The sequence below is a fragment of the Hemicordylus capensis genome, chromosome 5 (assembly GCF_027244095.1).
Source record: "Hemicordylus capensis ecotype Gifberg chromosome 5, rHemCap1.1.pri, whole genome shotgun sequence".
In the NCBI taxonomy this organism is placed as follows: Eukaryota; Metazoa; Chordata; class Lepidosauria; order Squamata; family Cordylidae; genus Hemicordylus; species Hemicordylus capensis.
Window position 1 is genome coordinate 193,851,411 of NC_069661.1, and position 19,355 is coordinate 193,870,765.

The following is a 19,355-nucleotide window of genomic DNA, read 5'->3' on the forward strand; positions in this document are numbered from 1 at the left end:
AATACCAATACCGATCAGTTTCTGAAATCTAACCCGTACTGCTAGTTTGAACTCTCCTTGTTCCTTCTCTTGGGGAAAATTAAGAACAAGACAATCAGAGTGATATTACATTATGCTTATTCAGACAGTAGGACAATTTATCAAGCAGCTCAGATTTTGCAATGTTGTCTTAATTTGCTAACAAGTTGTATTGTACTGTCCACAGAGCATGTGTGCTTCACTTTAATTTAGCACAGTTAGCTGTTGGACAACTGCCTACACTCACAAAAATGAGCTGCACCAGAATGAAAGTTTGGGCATTTGATTTTCAGAATGTTTTGTAAGAAAGTCCTTATCTTTGGAGCATTTACTGGAGGGCTTAGGGGGTCCCCTTCCTTCCTACTACTCCTGTCTTTTGGCCCTGCTGCTTCGGATGAAGAGGCTTCCTGCCACTGAATCCCTTACTTGTGTCAGTAAGCTGGCAGAAGCAGAGAACATATCTGACTGGTTGAAATTTCCCTTTGTCAGCTTCATTATCCTTTTTAAATTTTATTTATGTTGTTCCATTTTTATACTGTCTTTTGTCATGTATCTCAAGGCCATTTACAAAAGTTAAAATACAATAAAATTTTGTAGAAGTTACATTTAAAACCTTAAAATCAATTAAACATTAAAACCAGGTGTCAACAAGCCCAAGTAACACACCAGCCCTTCCCAGCTCAGTTCTGGCAAGGCGCCTCCCTTATGTGGTGTTACCTGCAAGGGGGGGGGGAGTGTAGAATGAGCTCACTCCAGCTTTCAGGAGTTTTCAACAAGCCCCTCCCACCTCAGCTTTCTCCTAGCTCAGCTCTGGCAAGGTGCCTCCCTTAAGTAGTTTACCCCTTTGCACAAATGGGACTCCTGGAACCATTTGGCACCAAAACCAACAGACACTGAAAAAAAGAGACTTGTCTAAAAGTGACAACCAATACAGAATCATTCCAAGTACAATTATCTCTGGGGTGTCCCGCCCACTGTAAAGAAAGACCCAGTCACCTGAGACTTCAAGTAATGGGTTGTTTCATACACATTTTATTTGGAAATAAACTTAAAACAAGGAGTAATATCCAATGTGAGCAATCCAGAGTCTCTTTATAAAGATTTGAGGAATAAAGTAAATATGATGAGAAGGTGTGTGTGTTTTTTAAATGAATCTTCATTCCTATATTGGATGTTCCCCGGACGTCATATAAGTTGCCAACTTGTAGTGAAACCAAAGTATTTAAAAAGTTAAATTCAAAATATTTCCTTTTTAATGTCTTCAGTATTATTTTATTGCTGTTCAGCACCTTGGGTGCTCTCCTTGCAGAATGGCAATATATAAATCTTAAAATAACATAATATAACATAAATTATGCCTTTTGCCAGCAGCTGGCTTCTTTCATTGCAGGCTGATGTTATCCTTTAAGCTCTTGCTGCTTTCACATGGCTGATACAGAATTAAACTCATTAAGGCATGCTAAATAGGAGTTGTAACAGAATGGCAACGCTCTGTGTTTCAGCAGGTCAGCTTTTTGGCTGTTGCTTTGAGTTGCTGAAATGAATGGCCCTTCATAGTTATTGGCATACACAAGATAAAGGGTGTTTGGAGTGGAGAATTTTGTTCTGGTTACTTCATTGGTTGGATACAATTATTCATTCACCAACACTACCTAAACTCTCTGTCATTGGGCTGATGTGGCATCATGGAGATCTTGTCACACCCAAGGTTGCCACCTTTAATGACTTCATCACAACTCTAATCCTCTGAAACATTTTTCTCAAAGCCCTACTATCTGAAATTATGAAGAACTCAGCTGTCAGTGTTTAAAACTATCTTACAGCCCTCCAAATCCTGGAGAGAAACTTGACAAGATGACATTAATGTGTGAAGTCTCATAAACCAAAATACAAATGGTGTGGGTTTCTTTCTTTCTCTCATTTTTAAAGAACCCCTGAGTTTTTTTAGACTTTTGCATAACTTCGGTCAAACGACGTCTTCCTAGCACTGTAAACCTAAAAAAGACTTTGGAAGCATATTGCCACTTGAATTTGGATATGTATAGTCGTGTTCATAACCACCATTTTCTTTCCTGTCACTTGCCATGTTCCTGTCACATGCTGTCACTTTTCACGTTTTCACAAGATCACTTGTGGTCATGTGAAATTGCCTTCTATTCAGTGCTGAGTTTCCTGTCCAAATAAACTGAAAGATAAAGAGAGGTATGTATGCAAAGACAGACACTCATCAGCACATCAGTACATCAGCCTAGTAGTGTTGTGTATGTGCAAATTGCACTCTTGTGCAAAAATACACACCAGTAAGCCCATTGTTTTCAGTGTAATGCAGTTTGTACAATGGATACAAATGCAACATTACTAGGCTGACATGCTGTTATGCAGTATGTCAGCCAAAGTGTTTAGCTTATAAAGGTAAAAGGTAAAGTGTGCTGTCGAGTCAATTTCGACTCCTGGTGCCCACAGAGCCCTGTGGGTTTGGGGGGTAGAATATAGGAGTGGTTTACCATTGCCTCCTCCCGCGCAGTATGAGATGATGCCTTTCAGCATCTTCCTATATCGCTGCTGCCCGATATAGGTGTTTCCCATAGTCTGGGAAACATCCCAGCAGGGATTCAAACTGGCAACCTTCTACTGGTTAGTCAAGCATTTCCCTGTTACACCACTTAAGGTGGCAACATTTAGATTATAGTGAGAGCATATTCATATTCCCTCTTATGAGGTGGCATTTACTCTTAATTTCACAGGTATCAGTTCTGGGAGATTGTGCTGGTGAACTAGGGACAAAGATTTTGGAACAAAAATTACAAGCAATCACTGAGCTATTATGTGCTTCTAGGTAGGATTGGCAGCCTGTTGTACCTTCATTGGCTATTTCTAGCCTCTGAGTTGATCACTGTTAGTGATTTGTGCTGCATACGATAACCCTGCAATTAACTTATTCTTAATTCTCTAGTAAATTTATTTTATGTATTTGTTTTATATACCACCCTTCCAAAGGTGGCTCAGGGTGGTTTACAAAACAACAACTATTAAAATCAATTAACAATTAAAATAAAAAACCAATTAAAACAGATTTAAATTACAATTAAAACTAGATAACATTAAATTAAATATCATTAAAAGCTAGGCTAAAAAGATGGGTCTTTAAGGCTCTCCTGAAGGCCTCCAATGAAGACAATCCTCTTATATGCACGGGGGCATGTTCCACAATCTAGGGGTGATGGCAGAGAAGGCCCTATCCCAGGTCACCACCAAATGAACTGGAAGCATCTGAAGATGGACCCTCCTAATGATCTGAATGACTGGTGGTGGTCTTGTAGAGAAAGGCATTCACTCAGATAACCTAAACCTAAGCCGTTCAGGGCTTTAAAGGTAATAACAAACACTTTGTACTTTGCCTGGAAACAGATCGGCAGCCAGTACAACTGTCTGAGAACAGATATAATGTAGTCTCTCCAGGATACCTCAGAGACCAATCTGGCTGCTGCATTTTGAACTAACTGAAATTTCTGAACTACATACAAAGGCAGCCCTACATAGAGTGCATTGCACTAGTCCAGCATGGAGGTTACCAGCTAGTGTACCACTGTTCTCAGGTCATTCTCTTCAAGAAATGGGCGGAGTTGTTGAATCAGTCACAGCTGGTAAAAAGCATTCCTGGCCACAGCCTCAACCTGAGGCACCAGGGAGAGACTAGGGTCTAAGAGCACTCCCAAGCTACAAACCTGTTCTTTCTGGGGGAGTGTAACCTTATCCAGAACAGGAAGTTCTATACTGTCTTGATAGAGGCAGTGAGGAGGAGGATTGGAGGGCTTGCGGGAAGGCTGGGTCTACCATCAGAATCTCCCTTTCCTGAGCAGGGGGGTTTGTTGAGTTGGAATTGCTCTTCCCTTCACCCTTGAGCAGCAGAGAACCATTGCCTGCTGAGATCCTGCTGCCAGCTTCAGCCACGGTTCTGATTGCCCTGATGAGCTACAGCTATGTAGGGGCCATCATCCAGGCTCCAAAATAGACTTTGCCTCACAATTACTACCCAACACAAGCAGGAGTGCTGTGTCCAGTAGGTAGCAGCCAAAGACTATCAGTACTATAATTATAACTTATAGTGGCAACATATTGAGACAAAGGTAAATCCCACAATATAGATGGATGATTCACATACTTAATTTAAACATGGTCTAGAACTATTTGTATAATTAAAAAGGTGTTTTCCAAGTGACATACAGAAGCTGACCAATTTTCCACCAATAGAACAAAGAATGTGCAGTGTTCCGTTATCCTAATAAAATTGCCCATGTCCCTAAATCATAGACAGACTTTCAATATGACTTCATCAGAATCCATACTTCCCATCTCCTTTTCTCAGAAAATTCCTGAGGTACTGGAATATATGGCATGGGGTTGGTTGCATCTCACGATTTTCTTTGTTCCAGTATTATAGGTGAGCCTGCATTGCATATGAGTATCATTTGGTTTTTCAGTTTTCAATCAAATAATGCCTTGGCTGATAAAAATTTTTTATGGATGCTGACAGTATGGCTTAAGATACATACTTATGTGGCAAGAGTACATTTGAAATTTGCTTGCACAAGGTGCTCAGCCTCAAGATTTGAGTTATCCCTAAGTATAGTATTCTGGGCATAGAGCAGATTGAACAGTTGCATGTTTTGATTATTTGTGTCCTCAGAAACCTTTTGATGTTTGAAAGTATCCAATATTTCACATATGATTATCTATGCCATCAGTTCCCTGGCATCAGTTTGAATTGTGTCATGTGTCTATGTCAAAAGGAAGAAAAGTGACCCTCCTGGGACATAATATCCCAAAATCTTTTCCAGAACTGTTTTGACTTTTCTCCAAAACGTTTAAAAGAGGGGACAGTTGCACTATAGATATATAGTCAGCCTTGGTCTGGTGGTACTTTGAGCAATTTATGTTAAGATTGTGATTTAATATCTTTTATATAACTTGTTGCACACCAACATAGCACTTAGCAATAGCAATAGCACTTACATTTATATACGGCTCTATAGCCGGAGCTCTCTAAGCGGTTTACAATGATTTAGCATATTGCCCCCCAACATTCTGGGTACTCATTTTACCGACCTCGGAAGGATGGAAGGCTGAGTCAACCTTGAGCCCCTGGTCAGGATCGAACTTGTAACCTTCTGGTTACAGGGCGGCAGTTTTACCACTGCGCCACCAGGGGCTCCATAGCATAACTTTGAAACAGTTTTACCTAATGATTGTATTCAGGGAAAAGTTATCTTTCCTCCATTTTCCCAAACCACCATAGGTATGTTATCTCCTATGTTTTGCCATCATTTAATAATAGGTATTTGTGTATAAGAACATTTTTTATAGATCAGACTCAAAACCTATCTGTCCACTATCCTGCTTCCCACACTGGCCCACCAGATGCATCTAGGAAGCCCCCAAGCAGGAGATGAAGGAATGTCCCCTCTCTTGGTGTTGCTTCCCTGAAATTGGTATTCCAAGGCATCCTGCCTCTGAACCTGGAGGTAGCATTATAGCCACCAAGAGTACTTTTATATCATACATACCAAGTTATTATCCATTACAAGTCATAGTATGGACAAATCTAGAAATTTTTCCCCCAAGTGAAGAACTGGAGAAGAACACAAGGTATAAAATGTGAAGCTTTCCACCTTAACTGTGGCATAAGTTAACATTTTCCCCATAATATCCATAATAATCCTATATACACATATATAAAATATTACCAGTTTATGTATGCAACTTGTAGATTTATACTAAATGCATAAGGGAAACTATATGATTAGAACATAATTTAATAGCAAGAGAGGTTTTATAGTCTCATTGTGCAAAGGGAATCCTACACAATTATCTTGTTAATCCTGAATTCTTAATTAAATGAAGTGCTGAGAAACAAATGCAAATGCTTCCACCCATCTCCCATGAATTTGTCTGGTACCCTTTTAAAGCCATCCCAATTTATGGCCATCACCACATCTTATGGTAGAGAATTCCGTAGATTATGCACTGTGTGACGAAGTACTTCCTTTTGTCAGTTCTAAATTTTTTGGCAATCAATTTCATGGGATGCTCCGTGGTTCTAGTGCTGTGAGAGAGGGAGAAAAATTTATTTCTCTCTCCACACCATACATAATTTTATAAGCCTCTATCCTGCCTTTGTACATCTGTACAGTGCCTTTCTGTTTGGACAGGTACATATGCTGTCTCCTTAACTAATCAAAATTTTTGTCTCTTAAAGTTTAACATATATTCCTTAAGAGCTAGGAACATTTGGCTAAAATTATCAATTGCCACTCTAGGACTCCTTGCAGAGCCTAAAATTGGCTTTCTGAACCCGCTTTCCACAAACTCTTACATGTTAATTAAAAATGCAGTTCCCCACAGCCAGTAGTTTCAAGAGAATCCACCTAATTGGCTGGGTCTGGAATGTGCATGAGAAATTAGTCCAGGGAACACAGAATGGGAAAGCCTAGGAATGATTTTACACCATATAAGATCATTAACTAGACCTTCCTCTTTCAAAGGTAAAATAAATGAGTCTCTGATAACAGGTGATCCTGAAGCTGCTAACCTAGAGCTAACCAGGGTGCTGAAATGGTAAAAATACTTAGGACCAAGTAAAGAAATGTCTGAAAATGTTAGATGTGCTGCTTAGCTCTAAACAATTTAGAGATTAATATGTGATCAGTGAGATTGTTTCTGATTTCCATTTTTACTTTGGTTATGTTCATGTTTACACAAAGTGCACATGAATAGATCTAACAATGTTATTTCCCCTGACATCATTTCTGTACCTGTGTTTGAGCTTAATGATGCTTAGGTAGAGGTGGCCTAACTTATCACCTTTTCATGCAGATGCCCAAGTTAGAACAATGTCTTTAATAGTTGAGTGCTTTAAATGAGTTGAAGCCGCAGTAATTCAAGCAGTGTAAAGTGGTGAGAAAATAAAGGTTGTTGAGCCTTCTGAAGCTCTATGCTTGGAGTTTGTTGTTGTCATGGCTACAAGTGCTTTAAAGATCTTCTGACTTATAAGAGCTATATAACAAATGACATTTTTTTCATAGTGTGTGGCTGCATGTGAAAAACAGAGAAAATGAAAAAGTATATGTTGAAAATAACATACAAATGTAGTCATTCATTTATACATTGTATGCATGAGGGAGAGCAGGATAGCAATGCAAGATAGATTGTGAGTCTGATTTGTTCTTGATCTCATTCTGTGGCGAGAAAGGAATATCCAAAGTTGCCAAAGCCTCAGACTCACATCCATGTGACAACAAACTATAATTCATCAAGAGAATGCATTGCAGCAAGCCTTGGGCTGACATGCTTACTTCTCTATGAGGCTATTCACACGATTGTAGAAAATCAGGCTAGCCTCCGCTAGTCCGATTTTCTACAACCGTGTGAACCACTGGGCTCGGCTGCAAGCCTGCGAGCGCTCCACAAACCTGGTTTTTTTGCTTGTGAGTTACTGCAGCGTGGCTTCTTATGAATAGACCCCTGGCCGGGAAGCTTAAAAGCAACCTCCCGGCTCGGGGGTCCCTCCAGTATGCCCTGCATGCTTGCGCAGGGCATACTGGAGCTTCCAGAGGCCGCATGGCCCCCGAACTCCCCAGCCCCAGCCGGCTCCATGACGGAGCCAGCAGTCGTGTGGGTGGCCACTGCGGCCACCCAGAGCAGACTGACTGGTTGTCTGTGAGGAGAGCGGGCTAAGCCCTCCCCCTCCCCAGGCAGGTCTCTTTGATCGTGAGGCCCGCCTCCAAGTGTACTGAAAGGAAGTTTGAAGCTTTTGTTTGTGGTTTCTAACAAGCTACAGTTTGATTCAAATACAGGAAACAGTGGTTTATAAAAACATGGTTAGTTAACAAACCTGGTTGTACAAACTATGATAGGCCCCGTTCAGATGTACGGGCTAACTGGAGTTGAGCATGGCTGAGGTTACAGTTTGTAAATCCAAATCGTGCTGCAGATGTTCACCAAACTGTGACCCTCAGAACTCCTATTCCAGGACATCCAGCAAGCTCTCCCGCCAGCTGTGGACAAAGCACACATCAGTAAGGTTACTGCGATTGGCCACACTCTCAAAGGGGGTGTGTCCTTTGTGCTGATCTAGCTTCCTCTGGTGGATGACAGGTTTCCAAACTGTGCTCCTAGCTATGTTATCCTAATTAACTTTCTGCAAAGCAGTGGATCACCGGACTAATACTTGGCAGCAGAGGGGCACATCCTCCAGCAGGGCTGACCCTAGGGGAGTGCGGGGCTTGGGGCAAACCACACTTAAGTCCAAGGCTCCAGGTTTTCCAAGAAGTGCAGAGAGGAAGAAAGGGAAGTGGGTGGTGGTGAACATGACATGCAAGGTCCCCCCCTGATTCTCTGCAAAGCAGTTCACTTTTCCTCTCTTCTCTTTTCCTCATGATGTTCTGACTATTTTGTTTTGTTTTTTAAGAAGACAACAGCAGAGCACACGCTGTCAGATCCATTCAATGCAGTCCTTTCTCCCACGCCCTTTGTGTTCTCTCTTTTTAATCTTACTGCAAAGCACTAAACTACTTTCTCTCCTCTTTTCCTCATTTTCTCTTACTACTTTTCTCGATGCCTCTGTGCCTTCATGCATGCTCACTCAGCCTTTCCGTTGGAGCTCATTCTGGCTGTGGGGAGAAGCGGGGTGACAGCCCCAACACTGCACAAAGTGCAGGAAGCACACATGGTGCCTCCTCTCATCCACCAAGTGGTAGCAGCAGCAGCAAGAGAGAGAGCAAGCAAGCAACAGAGTAGTCCAAGGCAGGGCGAGAGCCCAGGTGGTCACACTCCCCACCCCCAGTTCTCTCCCTGCCACTGCCCAGGTGAGAAAAGGGGAGCGCCACACTAATAATTGAAAGAAACATAACAGATATAGAAAGAATGGTTTTACTTTACAGGTAAACAAAACACCTTCCAGCACCTTGCAGCAAGAATTAGTGTCTCTTTAAATTCCACGGCACTGTTGCCAGGCAGAGCAGGAAAGAGAGGGATGGATTTGGGAGGCAGGGCTGAAACTCCGAGAAGTGTCCAGTGAAAGCCGCAGCGCCTCAGCCTCAATGATTGCTGTTTGTAATAGTCACAAAACCGCAGTTATGGCAAGTCAGCAGTCAGTTGTAACGATCTGGTGGCAAAACCTCAGCTGTCGGTGGCAAACCTGAGGTCTAACCAAAGCTTACGATTGGAGTTTGTCAAGGCAAACTGGAGGTAGCTTTTTATGTGTAACTGCAGTTTCATGCATTCGTACGTAATGGAGTTCTGACGTCTTCCCCAATTAGCTGCAGTTATCCCGTACGTCTGAACCGCCCAGAGTGACTTGTATTGTTTAACTGCAATTCAGAGGGCTGTTCAGACATAAAGCAGAACCATGGCTAAGCGTGGTCCTGCATGACATTCCCAAGGCCGAGGCACACACGTTCCCACTTCCCATGCTACTTCCAATTTAGGTTACAATAAACCAAATGCTGTTGAGAAGTCTAAATAAACCAGTCTCTGTATATTCTAAATCAATTACTTGACATGAACTACAATTTATAACTCACTTCAACCCTTGGGTACAGATTGCAGTTTAAAGTAAGTAGATTAGAATAAACCATGATTGATCAGTTCTCACAACTGATTTTGGTTTATTGTAATCTAAATTGGAAGCAGACACTCATGCAAATGTGAGAAGACAGAGTGCATACTCCTGGCCCTCAGGGATATCAGAAAGAACCAGACTTAACCATAGTCCTGTGTTTCATCTGAATTAGCTCAAAGTGATGGGCTTCACCTTTTTAAAGTCTGAGACTTTTTTTAAAGTGTTGGAAATGTATGCATCTGAAGGACCACCTAATTTTGTATGAATCTGCCCATGTGTTCAGATCTGTTGCTAAGACCTTTATATGGATACCCCACCGTTACTTTCAGAGGTAAGATGGGTGACTTTTTGGATGGAGGCAGGGTCAGCCCAAGGGTTGGTGTTAACCCCAGCGAAGTGGGCACCCCATGCCCCATTTGCACGGGCAGACGCCTCTGCCCGTGTTGGCTGAGGATGGTCCCTGTCACTCACCTGCCCAAAGGCTGCTGCTCCTGCTGCTGACCTGCTGCAGCACATTATAATGATGTTGCCATGTGATGCAGCAATGTGCTTACAATGTGCTACAGTAGGCCAGCAGCAGGAGCAGCGGGCTACCATTGTGAGGAGAGCGAGTGGGTAAGGGGTACACACTTGTGCATGCTGCCTTGCTCCTGCCTAAAGGCAACCTGTGACCTGGGCCATCAGCACCCCTCACCATTTTTCCCCCTAGGCACCTGCAGGTGAATCAGCCCTGTAAGAAGAATTTTTCTGTGGTGGCGCTCAACTAAGGACCATCTCTGTAGCAAACATGCCAAGTGCCTGTGTTTCCACCTTTTAAGTAGAAATCTTCCTTTTTTGCCCATTTTTGTAGGATATAATTTTTTATCAGTTTTATTTACAGTTTACCTCCTTGTTTTAGTAAGTGTTGCTTTTGTTCAGTAGCTTTCATAAGAACATAAGAACAGCCCTGCTGGATCAGGCCCAAGTCCCATCTAGTCCAGTATCCTGTTTCACACAGTGGCCCACCAGATGCTGCTGGAAGCCACAGGCAGGAGTTGAGGGCATGCCCTCTCTCCAGCCATTATTCCCCTGCAACTGGTTCTCAGAGCCATCCTATCCTGCCTTTGAGGCTAGAGGTGGCCCACAGCCCTCCGACTAGTAGCCATTGATGGACCTCTCCTCCATGAAGTTATCCAAACCCCTCTTAAAGCCATCCAGGTTGTTGGCGGTCACCACATCCTGTGGCAGAGAGTTCCACAAGTAGATCACGCATTGTGTGAAAAAGTACTTCCGTTTGTTGGTCCTAGACCTTCTGACAATCAATTTCATGGAGTGACCCCTGGTTCTAGTGTTGTATGAGAGGGAAAAGAATTTCTCTCTCTCCACTTTCTCCAAACCATGCATGATTTTATAGACCTCTATCATGTCTACCCGCAGTCATCTTTTTTCTAAACTAAAAAGCCCCAGGTGTTGTAGTCTTGTCTCATAAGAAAGGTGTTCTAGGCCCCTGATCATCTTGGTTGCCCTCTTCTGCACCTTTTCCAGTTCTACAATGTCCTTTTTAAGATGTGGTGACCAGAATTGTACGCAGTACTCCAAGTGTGGTCGCACCATAGTTTTGTATAAGGGCATTATAATATTAGCCATTTTATTTTCAATCCCCTTCCTAATGATCCCTAGCATTGAATTTGCCTTTTTCACAGCTGCCGCACATTGAATCAACACTTTCAACGAGCTGTCCACCACGACCCCAAGATCCCTCTCCTGGTCAGTCACCAACAGCTCGGATCCCATCAGCATATACTTGATGTTGGGGTTTTTTGCCCCAATGTGCATCACTTTACACTTGCTAACATTGAACTGCATTTGCCATTTTGTTGCCTACTCCCCCAGTTTGGAGAGATCCTTTTGGAGCTCCTCACAATCCAGTTTGGATTTCACTACCCAGAAGAGTTTGGTATCATCTGCAAATTTGGCCACCTCGCTACTTACCCCTCCTCCTAGATCATTGATGAATAAATTAAAAGCATCGGTCCCAGTACAGATCCCTGGGGGACCCCACTTCTTACTTTCCTCCATTGTGAAAACTCTCCATTTACACCTACACTCTGTTTCCTGTCTTTCAACCAGTTAGCAATCCACACATGTACTTGTCCCCTTATCCCATGACCACTAAGTTTCCACAGGAGTCTTTGATGAGGAACTCTGTCAAAAGCTTTTTGGAAGTCCAGGTAGACTGTGTCGACTGGATCACCTTGATCCACACACTCGTTGACACTCTCAAAGAAGTCCAAAAGGTTGGTGAGGCAAGATTTACCTTTGCGGAAGCCATGCTGGCTCGCTCCCAGCAGGGCCTGTTCTTCTAGGTGCTTTACAATTTTATCCTTGAGGATGCTTTCCATCAATTTGCCTGGAACGGACATTAGGCTAACAGGCCTATAATTTCCCGGATCGCCCCTAGGTCCCTTTTTGAAAATCAGTGTTACATTTGCTACTCTCCAGTCCTCTGGTACAGAGCCTGATTTCAGGGATAAGTTGAAAATTTTAGCAAGGAGGTCGGCAATTTCACGTTTGAGTTCTTTGAGGACTCTTGGATGGATGCCATCCGGCCCTGGTGATTTGTTAGCTTTCAGTTTTTCCAGACAGTTTAGTACATCATCTCTTGTCACGTCTATCTGACTCAGCTCTCTAGCTTCCATCCCTAAAAAGCCTGGTTCAGGAACAGGTATATGCTCAGTATCCTCTGCCGTGAAGACAGATGCAAAGAACTCATTTAGCTTCTCTGCAACCTCCATATCCTCCTTAATAATCCTTTTCACTCCCTCATTGTCTAATGGCCCAACTGCCTCCCTGGCAGGTTTCCTGCTTCTGATGTACTTAAAGAAGTTTCTATTATTCCCTTTGATACTTTTGGCTAAATGTTCCTCAAACTCTCTTTTTGCTTCCCTTATTGTCACCTTGCATTTCTTTTGCCAGAGTTTGTGTTCCTTTCTGTTCTCTTCATTTGGACAGGCCTTCCAATTTCGGAAGGAAGTCTTCTTCCCTTTTATGGCTTCTTTGACTGTACCCATAAGCCATGCTGGCATCCTCCTGGACTTAGTGGTATCTTTCCTCCTTTTGGGTATACAGTAACTGGGCTTCTAGTATTGTGGATTTGAGTAAACTCCATGCACTCTGGAGCGAAGTGACTCTCCTGGTTTTCCCTTTCAGCTTTCTTTTCACCATACTCCTCATTTTGGAGATGTTTCCTCTTCTGAAATTCAAAATGTCTGTGTTAGACATCCTTGGTGATTCTTTCCCTGCATGTATGCTGAATTTGATGGCACTGTGGTCACTGTTCCCTAAAGGGTCGATGACACTGATGTCACGGACAAGGTCCTGGGTGTCACTCAGAATTAGGTCCAAGGTCACCTTCTTTCTGGTTGGTTCCATGACCAACTGTTCTAGGGCACAGTCATTTAGTGTATCTAGAAATCTGACCTCTTTGTCCTGACCTGACTGTGAATTTACCCAGTCTATATGTGGGTAATTGAAGTCACCCATAATTACAGCCCTGCCTCTCCTTGACGCCTCCCTGATTTCGTCCTGCAACTCCCAGTCACTGTTGGCATTTTGATCCGGAGGGCAATAGCACATCCCCAGTAGCACGTTCCCTTTCCGGCCTTGTATAGTCACCCACAGTGTTTCTGTGGAGGATTCCAGTCCACCTAGGTTTTCTAGCTTGTTAGATTCTATCCCTTCTTTAACATACAGTGCTACTCCACCTCCAAGGCGCCCCTCCCTGTCCTTTCTGTAGAGTTTATACCCAGGGATAACAGTGTCCCACTGGTTCTTACTGTTCCACCATGTTTCTGTTATGCCCACTATATCTATTTCTGCGTTAGCAACCAAGCACTGCAGCTCACCCATCTTGGCTCGGAGGCTTCTGGCATTGGCATATAAGCACCTATACACAGAATCTCTCCCCTGAAGTATGCTATTCTTTTGACTCTTTGACCTGCTGGCACAGGCTCCCATCTGCTCTTTATGCAGTTCTACTCTGTCCCCTTCTGTTTTATCTGAATTCTTTGCACCCTCGCACTTTAAAGGATGGCTTTTGCCAAATGGGATACTGCCCAGCTCCCATTGGCTGTTCCCCAGGTGTCATTTTAAAAGCTGCTCTGCAACCTTTTTGATTTTAAGCGCCAACAGTCTGGTTCCATCTTTGTTCAAGAGCAGCCCGTCCCTTTTGTACAGGCCTTGCTTGCCCCAAAATGCCTAACAAATCTAAACCCCTCCTCCCGGCGCCAACGTCTCATCCACACATTGAAACCCCTCAGCTCTGCCTGTCTCACTGTACCTGTGCATGGAACAGGTACCATTTCTGAGAATGGTACCTTGGGGGTCCTCGACCTCAATACACTACCTATCAGCCTAAATTTGGCTTCCAGGACCTCCCGACTACATTTCCCCACATCATTGGTGCCAACGTGCACCACGACAGCTGTCTCCTCCCCAGCACTGCCTAGGAGCCTGTCTGGATGCCGCGTGATGTCCGTAACCTTCGCACCAAGCAGGCAAGTCACTGTGCGGTCAACACATGGGTCACAAACCCATCTCTCTATACCTCTAATGATTGAATCACCCACTACAAGGAGGCCCCCACCCCCCAGAGGAGTATCCCCTGTGCGAGAGGATATGAGCTCATCATGCACGGAAGGGGTCCCTTCTAAAGGAGCATTTCCCTCTTCCTCAGACCGATGTCCTCCTTGCCCAAGACCTTCATTCTGCCTGACAGCAGAGGAGCTACCAGCCCTGGAGTGGGATGCCTCTATCACATCCCTGAAGGTCTCGTCCACATGCCTCTCTGTCTCTCTGAGCTTCTCCAGATCCGCCACCTTGGTTTCAAGGGAACGGATTTATTCACTGAGGTACAGGAGCTCCTTGCACCAAGCACACACCCATGACTTCTGCCCATGGGGCAAATAGTTATACATGTGGCACTCTGTGCAATACACTAGGAAGTGCCCCTTCCCCTGCTGACTTTCTGTCTTCATACTGTCTTGTTGGCTGTTTACAGTATTTATAGATAGTTTATTGTAAGTAGTTTATTATCTGTTTATTAGAAGGATAGGTCTCAGCTGTAATTGTCAGCTATTTAACTGTCCAAACAGCCTTTCCCAAGAATATGAGGGATACGAGGAAGGGATATGTACTTACGTTCTCTTCTCCACCAGGCTCCTTGTGATCACAGGGGTTTGTTCAAAACTCCCCCGCACACTTCCTGCTAAACTCCTGCAAAACTCCTATGTCCTGTTTGCTATTCCTGTCCGCTATGCTCTGTTCGCTATGTTCTCAGGCCTTTGCCTATTATGTAGAGTAGCCTTCCAACTGACACACAGGATGTGAGTCAAAGGAATGGAATGTGGGGCCTCTCCCAGACCTAGCTGACTCCACCCCCTTCAAGCAGGCACTAAGTAAACACTGGAATTTGGAACCCTATCAGCTCCTAGCCCTGGGGTATCCAAACCCTAACCCTACACAGAGAGAGAGAGAGAGAGAGAGAGACTGAGACTGAGACTAAGACCTACCCCTTAAAGAGAAACAGCCCCTGCAAATCTCCCCTCTTTCTGTTAGTTTGTTTGAAGGGAAAAAGGCTAGATGTTTAGAAAAGCTTGCTCACCTTCTCAGCTGTGTCTGCTCTTCACAGAGTAGCCTTCCAACTGCTTTTATTATTCCACCAGCTTTTATTATTGTAAGTCGTTTTAATGGCAAACATTGGTAGAAATCTGGGTCTCTTGACTATCCTGCTTCAGTTTATCTTTTTTATGGTTGGTTTTTTGGTGTGTTATGGTTTTTATTGTTCAATTTATTTTTAAGATTTTAAAAGTGATTTTTAAGGAGTTTTATTGTAGTTTAATTTTTGTAAACCACCTTGGGATGTCTTATGAAAAACTGAACAATAAAAAAATACAAATATATAAATGTAATTTTTAAAATCTTCTGTCGGGCAGGGGGGGCGGAACTAGGTCATAGCTGATGGAATATATTCCATTTATATTGTTACAATGAATGTTTGTATTGTCACCAGCATGCAGTCATCTTGATTAGTTTCTAAAGTATTTTCAGCTTCTTATTTGAGAAGAGTTGTTAAGTATTGTTTTTTGTTGTCTTCAGAGACATTATTGCAATTGCAATTTTACAAGAAAATTAATCTTGCCTGTGAAGTGTTAGATTAAAATAAACTTATAAATTCTCCTTCAGACTCCTGAAAAATAGGTTGCATAAGAATGTGATAAAGGGTTCATTAGGAATTGCACTTAAGGCAAGATGGAAGTATTACCATTTCATACTTTGACTTAATTTAGTTCCCTAAGGTACAGTAATTTGCTGGCTGACATCCTGACTAAATTACTCACTAGAATCCTATTGAAATTCAATAGTCCTTTACAGTAACCCCTTTAATACTATTGAGTAACTCAGTCTGGATGTCAGCTAGGGATGAGCATGGAACTGGCGATGGTCGGTTCAGCCAGCTATCCCTAAACCAACCACCCTCCCTAAAAGGTTTTAAACCTTTAAAGGAGGTAGCAGCACAGAGTGCTCCTCCCAGAAGAGCTGGTCATGTGGGCACATATCTTGTGTGCCCCAAGGACTCGGAGCAGTCATCTGGTGGAAGGTAGATTAAACCTTGCCCTCTGCCCCACCCACCTGACTGCATGTGGGGTCGTGTGAAATAGCCCCAGAGTATCTTCAGAGTGTTGGAGCGTGCATACAATAATATAAGCAGGAACCTGTAGCTTCTGAATATTCCAAAAATCTAGAATATATCTCAATTGTTCCATTAATATTTTACATAGTAAAATAATGTGAATGTTATCTTTCATTTTCATGTGATAATGGTATGATAAATTATGAAAGCACTAAATCTTCTCAAAGTATTAAGATGATATAAGGTTGTGAATTCAACATGTGGAATTTTCTGCCACAAGATGTGATGACAGTCAACAACCTGGATGGCTTTAAATACTAGTTGCAGGGGAGCAACAGTAGGAGGGCAGGCATGCCCTCGCCTCTTGCCTGTGGGCTCCCCAGAGGCATCTGGTGGGCCAATGTGTGAAACAGGATGCTGGACTAGATGGGCCTTGTGCCTGATCCAGCAGGGCTGCTGTTACGTATTAAGAAGAAGTAAATCCTGCTATATTTTTGTTAAACTAGTCCAGTGCAGGGTATGTTATAATACCATAACGTGGATTTACAACTGTTTGGAAAACCATACTCAAATAGTTCCCCTCTATGGCTCTTCATCAAACTTGAAGTTTCAAGTAGGGTGCTGTTTTCCCAATATTTGTATCAGTGACTTAGAGGAAGAGTAGGAAGTCATCCTCACATTTGTAGAGGATTCAAAACTGGTAAGGATAGCTAATGTTTCAGAAGACAGGAATAAAATTCAAAACAACCTTTCAGATAAAATGGAAAGTTGGGGGCAGAAATTAACAAAATGAGCTTCAAAAGAGGTGAGTGCAATGTTCTGTACTTCAGCAAAAGAGAGAGATTGGAGGAAGAGTCAATTTTCAAATGCAAAAGTATAGAATAGGATATCTGAAATGGCAATAATGACTCTGGTGGGGGGCTTTTTACCAGAACCAGAGGTGCCGGATGCTTCACTTTCAGCAATGAGGTCTTTTGTTATTCCCTGACCAACACAACTGTGTGCACCAGAGAAGCATATCCGAAGGCAAAGTACCCTTAATGTGCTGTTCCTGAAAAGAAAGGAAAAAATACAGTCCCTATCTAGTTCTGTTACATTGTTGCTGTTGGCCAATGATGTAGAAGACTAAGACTGTGTAAGAGTCAGCCCACATCGGAAAATTACACTGTATCAACCAGTCCATAGGTGGATGACCATTTCTGATAAGGTGATATTTTCAAAGGGACATTAATGGATACCCAATTCCTGAAACTTCCTGATTTAGTCCAGGAGATGGTGTAGAAATAACCTGCTTTGTGGCAAAGTTTGTGATACGTTTAGATGGGTGGTTTTGTTTGATTTGAAATTCTCTCTAGATGAAGAATTACCATGGTGTCACTCTTGACTGTGCTTGACTGTGATGACATCATCAAGCTGGCCACATCACAATGCATATTAAATCTTATTAACTCAGTAATTATTGGGCCAATTGTGCTATATAAACATGGTCATATGATTTCTGTTGATTTGGGGGGCCTTTTTTTAACCAAAAAAAGAGAGGAGAAAACATTATTTTTAACACCAATTTTGAACTAATTGGCTGGGATCCTGGCTTAGTTTTAATCAAGTAGGCCCACTGAAATAGTGGGAATTCATTTGCTCAGGACAAACTTAAATGCCATTATTTCAGTGGGTCTACTTTGAGTAGGTCTAAGTCAGGACCCTGGCCATTGTGTATAGCAAGGTTGCAAGCCTGTACACATTTTACTGTGAGTAAGCTCTGTTAAACTCAACAGGGCTTATCTCTGAGTAGACATGCATGGGATTGCACTATTTGTAACAATAGGACACTTGGTGAAACTGGATTCCTTTCTGGCTTTTGAAATATATCCTTCGACATCTCTTTTTACAGTAATTCCAGTCCACCCCAGTAAACATTTGCATCAAATGTGTGTGAAATTAATTGGATTTTAATACTCTAGTCTTGAACTCTGTCATACCCATACTGATCCTCATAATCTATTAATAGATTGCAAGGTTAGAATCTCCATGATCTTAACAGAGTTTTATAATAAACCGTGATTAACATTTATTTATTTATTTATCATATTTCTATTCTGCCTGATATATACATCTCTAGGCGAATACATATACTCCATATATATTTGTATTGCATGTAGAATCAATGCAGAAAGACCACTGAGACTTGGCAAAAAAACAACACTGGGTTGGATCTAAAATAGTGCAATGTTGCTACACTTTTGCGAAGGAATTTTTCTGTACCCCTTTCTGGCAACAGCCTTTGTTTGGGATTTCCAAGAGCAGCTTTTTCAGAGAGTACAAGAGTCTGTAGCTGAGAGCAGGCCTGGCATTACCATGTGGAGAAAAATTAAGTATGCCACTTCTGGTGGTAGACTGTAGGCCAGTTTTCAGGGGCTATATGGAAGCCATCTGGCACCACCCCCAGAAATAGTCTGAAGTGGAAGTAAGGTAATATGGCACCACACTGCTTTTCCTCTTCTCCTTCCTAGTAGAAAAAGAAGAAGGGAGGGGTAGATTTGAAAGAAGGGAAGGAATTGGAAATATGATTTTAATAGGAAAAAATGATATAGAGCAGGGTGCCATTCGGTGCTCTTCTACAAGCAAAAAAAATATCATTGGTCATCACGGGCTTAGGGTTAGACCTTTGCACCATGTACAGGGGCAGATCCAGGATGAAATAACATGGGGTGCAATAGGACACACACCCCCATAGAAAATTGTGGTTTAGATTTTCTCTTCTGAAAATGCACTATGCCAGGGGTATCAAATCTGGTGGAAGGCCAGATTGGATTCCGATGAACCTCTGGGGAGCCCCACATAGTCTTATGCCAGCACACACCACTTCTGCCACCTCACACCAATTTCTGTCTTCCTCTTCCCCCACTTCTCTCATTCTGCCCCCCACTCCTTGCCCTGCCATTTAAATTAGCTGAATGCACTACTTTCTACACCAAAACACACTCAGAGGAATACTGAATTTTAAAAAAAATCTTTTAGAAGAAATTCTGAACAACATACCAGCCAATA

General features: G+C 42.6%; 1 protein-coding gene and 1 long non-coding RNA gene across 13 annotated transcripts in view; one reads left to right on the forward strand and one right to left on the reverse strand.

The window, feature by feature from the left end:
• Positions 1–19,355, forward strand: part of NAV3 (neuron navigator 3) — an 840,967-nt gene that overhangs the window by 262,786 nt on the left and 558,826 nt on the right. The window lies entirely within an intron of this gene.
• LOC128326086 (uncharacterized) overlaps positions 1,022–19,355 on the reverse strand; it is a 45,696-nt gene continuing 27,362 nt past the window's right edge. Inside the window, exons 2-3 of the long non-coding RNA XR_008307842.1 lie at positions 7,910–8,072; positions 1,022–2,203 (exon numbers count right to left, since the gene is read on the reverse strand). This is a non-coding gene — a long non-coding RNA (uncharacterized LOC128326086). The remainder of the gene's footprint in view (positions 2,204–7,909; positions 8,073–19,355) is intronic.